The sequence below is a fragment of the Triticum dicoccoides genome, chromosome 3A (genome assembly GCF_002162155.2).
Source record: "Triticum dicoccoides isolate Atlit2015 ecotype Zavitan chromosome 3A, WEW_v2.0, whole genome shotgun sequence".
NCBI classification, from domain to species: Eukaryota; Viridiplantae; Streptophyta; class Magnoliopsida; order Poales; family Poaceae; genus Triticum; species Triticum dicoccoides.
In genome coordinates, this window is record NC_041384.1 from 27,008,285 (window position 1) to 27,014,074 (window position 5,790).

At 43.2% G+C, this 5,790-nt stretch overlaps 1 long non-coding RNA gene across 2 annotated transcripts; it reads left to right on the forward strand.

Annotated features, from left to right (window-relative positions):
• The first annotated feature begins 527 nt into the window (after window positions 1-527).
• LOC119271066 lies at window positions 528-1,832 on the forward strand. 2 transcript variants are annotated; one of them, XR_005134412.1, is made up of 3 exons: window positions 528-1,005; window positions 1,095-1,191; window positions 1,599-1,832. It is a non-coding gene; the product is annotated as an uncharacterized LOC119271066 (long non-coding RNA). The 2 variants fall into 2 exon arrangements; XR_005134411.1 differs by having other exon boundaries at window positions 528-944.
• Window positions 1,833-5,790: the final 3,958 nt, after the last annotated feature.

The following is a 5,790-nucleotide window of genomic DNA, read 5'->3' on the forward strand; positions in this document are numbered from 1 at the left end:
AAGGGCTTCCCTTTTATATTTGTATTTTCAATTTAGACGACTTAAAATTGTTTGAGGATTATCTAAATTATTTCATATCTAAATAAAAACGTATTTTTTGTAGTCACGTCATATTATTGATATTGGTCATTTAGTGAATGTGCATTATCCTTATAAAATTCGGCAATTTTTTTATAACTTTGACTTAGAACAAAAGCTAAAAACACACTTATTCGCGGACGAAGGGTGTATCAGTCAGCACATTATACCATTGAAAATCTCATTTCGTTAATTCAATGCTAATTCTTTATCACATATAACCCATATTTGGTTGGTCTATTTTATAGTTAAAATTAAATTTTACGATGCATGCATTCATTGGAATGGAGGGATTATCTCTGGCAATTTTTGAGCTCACGCCATATGTCTCAACGTATTTTCCCGCAAAACGCATTACCCGCGCGAGACCTTCCCGGCCCAAAGGCCCGAAACCAGACCAACCCAGGTCGTATAAAAAGTTCTGAAACCCTAACTCCTCCCGAATCCCCTCCAGCGCCGCTCCCACCTTCTACTCTCTCCACGATCCCCTCCCCTCCCACCTCGCCGAGCCTCGATCTGGCCGGATCTTGCCAATCCACACACGGATCTGGCCTAACAATTCCGCAGCTGCGGCGGCGGGCCACCAGGACGGCGGCGGGAACCACCAACCCATCTTGAGATCTCAACGGCGGCGGGTACCAAGAACCGATGTTGCACCAACCGCGCGCGTCACAAGGAGGGCGAGTGTGGTTGCTGCCGGAGTAGTGAACGCTGCGCTTGGCGCTGGACCAGCGGGGGATGGGTGGGCCGTGAGGCTTCATTGGGTCGTTTCCAACTGCCCCGGCATCGGCGGCGATGAGTTGGTGCGCCAGCAGACATGACCGTCCGCGCGCAAGGACCCCATGAATCCCGTGTACGCGGCCAAGGTGACCACGCCACTCGCAGCTCCATCTGGGCTATCCTCACTGTCATCGTCACTTTCGGCCGGTCTCTTTCTTTTCTTTTTGAACACTATCGATTGATGAAGTTGTTTGCCCAAATTGATGTCTGAATGTGCCAAATCTGCTGCTCTATAGGTGCCAGCATCGATGACATAATTTATCAATAGTGGGTTCAGTAGTAACTCAAATCTGTTTCTCTGAATGTGCCAGCGTGTGATGGAATTTATCATTGGTGAGTTTGGTAGTAACTCTAATCTGCTGCTATGTTGTTTTCAGCCTGGTAAGATAGTTGTTCCTGCCACTTTCTTAACTATGTTACCTGTTTTCAGCTAGTGTACAAAAACAAACAAATTCTAGACATGCATGGAAATAATACTTGCTTGTTAACCTCTGTTGTATTGTCATGATAGTCGTTGTTAAGCTACAATGAGAACATTTTGTCCAACCTTTGTCCTATAGTGGGTGATTGTCTTGTGAAAAATACCTCTGTACTGTACTGTCATGACACTTTGGTTGGCTTATCATAATTGTAGTTTTTTCCTTCTTATTACAGTATATGCATCTTACAACAAAGATGTTTCAATTCAATTGCTATGTGGTCTGCATGTTCTTCTCATGTGTGATCTTTCTTGATCCCAGGATATTCTGCAATCCAGAAGAACTGGCTACTCAGAAGTGGATGACAGTGAACAGGAGAAGCTATGGTTTCTTGATTTGTTGTTATGTGTATGTGTTGTCATGAAGCATAGTGGTTCTGGCTTTGTGTAAAATCATTATAAGTATAGTACCTCTTTAGAGGAGTTTAACGCTGAACTATGTATGTGATTCATGTACCTGAAGTATCCACTATGATGCCTATTGCTGAAAACAATATAACTATTTATTGATAATATTAGTTTCTGGCTGGAATTATCTATGATGCCTTTTTTGAGGTAAATCTACGACGCCTAGTGTAACAAAAATGTGCAAAATAACGACTTGGCCAAGTTAAAAAATTAATGGGCTAAAATTGATAGGATCGGTCTCTGGATGTGGCCCAAAAATGAAACAGGCTAAAATGAATGGGCTGTATTGTTGGGCTTTGCGCATTTAGATACCTTATTGGACTGGGCTGGTGAAAATTGTGACCTTATTTTTCAATCATCAGTAATGCCATCAAGGCTGCCACATCATCACCTTAGCCACGTGGCTGAATCCATGTCAGATCCTACATGGTTCAAGTAGACCTCTAGTGACAAAAACTATTAGTTAAAGATTTATCGACCAAATGATTTTGGTCATAGAATCTTTGACCAAAGCATTCAAAAGGTCATGTTTGTTCGTTGTTGACGGCCAACTGTTGACCATCCAAATATGGTCATAAAAAGGTCATAAATGGATAACAACGATGATTCTTTGACCAAATTTGAGGGTCACAATTGAGTGTTTTTCTTGTAGTGATCTAGTGCAAATGAATCATATGGAAAAATTCCTGTGGTTTACAATCCTACGAATCAAACAACCAAGATAGGAAAAATTCCTAATGATTAGAATCCTCCAAAATTCCTTTAACAATCCTTTGAATCAAAGAAGCCCTTAATCTATGTTATGATTCATGGAATTGTGCGTTGTAAAGCATAAAGTAAAAACAAATAATGGCAATTCAACTAGAAAAAAAGTTTGGGCAGTTATGATACGAAAGATTCTAGAACAAAAGAGAACCACTGTTGTTTTGAGGTTTGTGCATTATGCTTCAGTTCAACCATGGAGTCTGCTAGATTGTACATGTGGCAAAACCCGGTGGGGGCTAGAAGATGGTGCGAGGGGCCGAGTGGAGGGAGACTATGAAGGAATGCACAAGTGCGAGATCCATATTTAGAGAGAGGGGGCGAACATGTGCGCTGTTGCGCGCAGTGGCGGAGCCATGAAAAATAAATGAGCTAGGGGGCCAAGCATTGCTAATCCTTTACGAGGAGGGTCAATTCATGAACTTAAACCATTTTTAGCAGCAATTGTCTAATGATCACATTCATATTAGCCTCGATATATAGTGATGTTACGGGGGAGGGGGCAGGGCCCTTACTGCCCCCTGTCTTCGCCATTGTGCACACGTCTGAGAGATGAAATGGAAGGCGTCGATGATGAGAGGGGGGCGTTGGATATATAATTAATGTGGGTATATTAGCTATATATGTTAATCCTATATAGAGAGGTATAGATTGATCGATGTGGAAGTGGGAAAGAGGGTGAGACCTCACTGGATATATCGATTGATCGGTTTGTGTGGAAAACTATGAAAGACCTAGCTATATACACACATACATAGAGGAACATAGATCATTGCGCATGCACGCGTGAGAGATAAAGAATGCCCGATATGATGGAGAGGGGGTTGTGTGTGGGTGTGTGCCTTCATGGCAGACCGACCTGAAGAAAAAGATTGCATGCGTGCGATGGATAATGCCGACTGGTAGTGTGTGTGCATGCATGCACGAGAGAAAGTTAGTGGTACAATTATAAAGAGAAGACTACTATGTGGGTGTAAAAGAATAGGTGAGGTCATAATCAATGTAAAGTTGAATTCAAATATTTGAATAAGAGATCCTGATGTTTGAAACCCATGCATGCATGAATATAACGGAGATCTGCGCGGTGTGGTTTGGAAACGAGCATGTTGTAATGTATACACATTGAACAAGGTCAGACTGATTTGAATTTGACATACCGATGGCAGACATCATTTGGCCACATCGCATCCATGCATGGACACACTATTCTAATTGGAGATGATGAGCGGTTTCGCATCACATATATATATATATAGGTTCGCGCTATTTGTCACCCTGGGTGAGGAATAGTTATTCTTCACCCCCTCTCTATTTTGACATCAATACACCGTAATTTTACGTTCCGTAAATTTGTTTTATTTCCGACGTAAACAAAGATCGTAAGAAAATATGTAATAGCCGTAAAAAATATTTTATGTTATGTAAAATTACAAACATAAAAATATAGTGTAAAATACACATAAACTGCAAATTTTCTTGTCTTATGACCTATATTTTTTTTCTTATGCCAAATTTTACGTAGTGAATCAATATGAATGTAACTATTTAAAATCCAAACGTAATTTAATTATAAAATGATCGTAAGATTACATCGGGTGAAGAATAACTTATTCTGCACCCTGGGTGATGAATAGTATCACTATATATATATTATATTTTTTTTATTATGTGCGGGTAACTTTAACTTTGAAAGATGATCGTTGGATGAGGCGAATCCGATGGTTCAAAGATGGCAAATTTGAGCACTACTAGCCGTTGGATATCATCTGGATTCCACCAAATTTCGCCACATGTATAATCTAGAAGACTCCATGGTTGAACTTAAGCATAATGCACAAACATCAAAACACAAGCACTTCTTATTTGTTCTAGAATCTTCCGTATCAGAATTGCCCAAATGTTTTTCTACATGATTTGCCATTATTTGTTTTTACTTTATGTCTTACGACGCATAATTCCATGAATCTTAAAATAGATTAGCTTTCTTATAAAAACTAGATGATTTTGAATGAAATGAACTATAAGAATTGAACGAACATCTACATCATGCATATATGACTCAAAGCTTACATGCTATAATGTGCTATTTATTCATAATTTGGTTGTCAAATCTCATGCGTACAATGCACGTGTATCTTACTCTAGTCTAAATGGTGTTTGTGTGTGTTGTGCGTGTTGAGGTGCAAATTGTCTTTTTTGGGTACACGTTACGCTTGTTCTTCTGAAATTTCAAGCCGCGCCTTGTTATGCCGAAAATTCAAACTAGTGTCTCTATCTATCATGCTGCGAAAGTCCCGCCTCTTCAACCCGCGCCTTGTTAGCCTGAAATATTTAAGATATATCTTTGTCTCGTTGTGCTCCGACAACTCCCTCCATCTCAACCAGCGCCTTGCTATTCCGAAATTACAACGCGCGCGAAAACTCCCACCTCCTGTGGAATCCTGACACACGAAATGCCTGTGGTACCCCTGAACCGAAAGAAGCGCCTCAAATCGGTGGGGGTACTTTCGTAAGTTACCCCACATTTTGGACAACTGCGTCTCTAAGCCATGGTTCCCCACTGCCATCCCATCCGCACACCCATTCATACACCGAGGTCGCGAAAACCCGCGATGAAACCCCACACCCTGCTCCGTCCGCCACCCGGCCGGAGCCTCTTCCCCGACGACGTCGTCCACAACAACACCTCGACGTCCCTCATCCACCATACCGGATGAGGATCCGTCGTCGATCTCATCGTCCCGCTGGTTCAGCCACCCCGTCCTCCACCTCCAAGGAGCTACCCCGGTGTTCCCAGCGTCTTTTGCGCCACCTCCATTCCCACACCGTCGTCTTCACGTGCACCACCGGAAGAGCATCATCATCACCGTTTCCTCGGATGAAGCTGCAGCCTAATCGGCGCCACCAAAGAGGTTGTACACTAATCGCCGCATTTTCTTCTTGATTCCATCTCACGGTGCTGCCGGCGCTCGGTCCCGAGCCGACACGGCGCGGCTCCATCCACGGCGGCGGCGCCGTCCACTTCCTCCACGGCATCGCTCCCTCGGCGGCGACGTCCACATCAGTCGGAGCTGCTGCTGCTTTAGCTCTCGCTCGTGCTGCTGCTCTGCTCTTTCTCTCGGTCCCCTGCCTGGTCTGCTCTTACTATTGCTCTTGCTCGCGCTACTGCTCTCGCTCTTGCTCTTGCTTGCGATGCTACTCCGATTTAGCTGCACTTCAGTCGACTGAATCGACTTTTGGGCCAGTCGATCTTCAGGGGGAGGGGGCGGGGCTCGTCGGGGTGA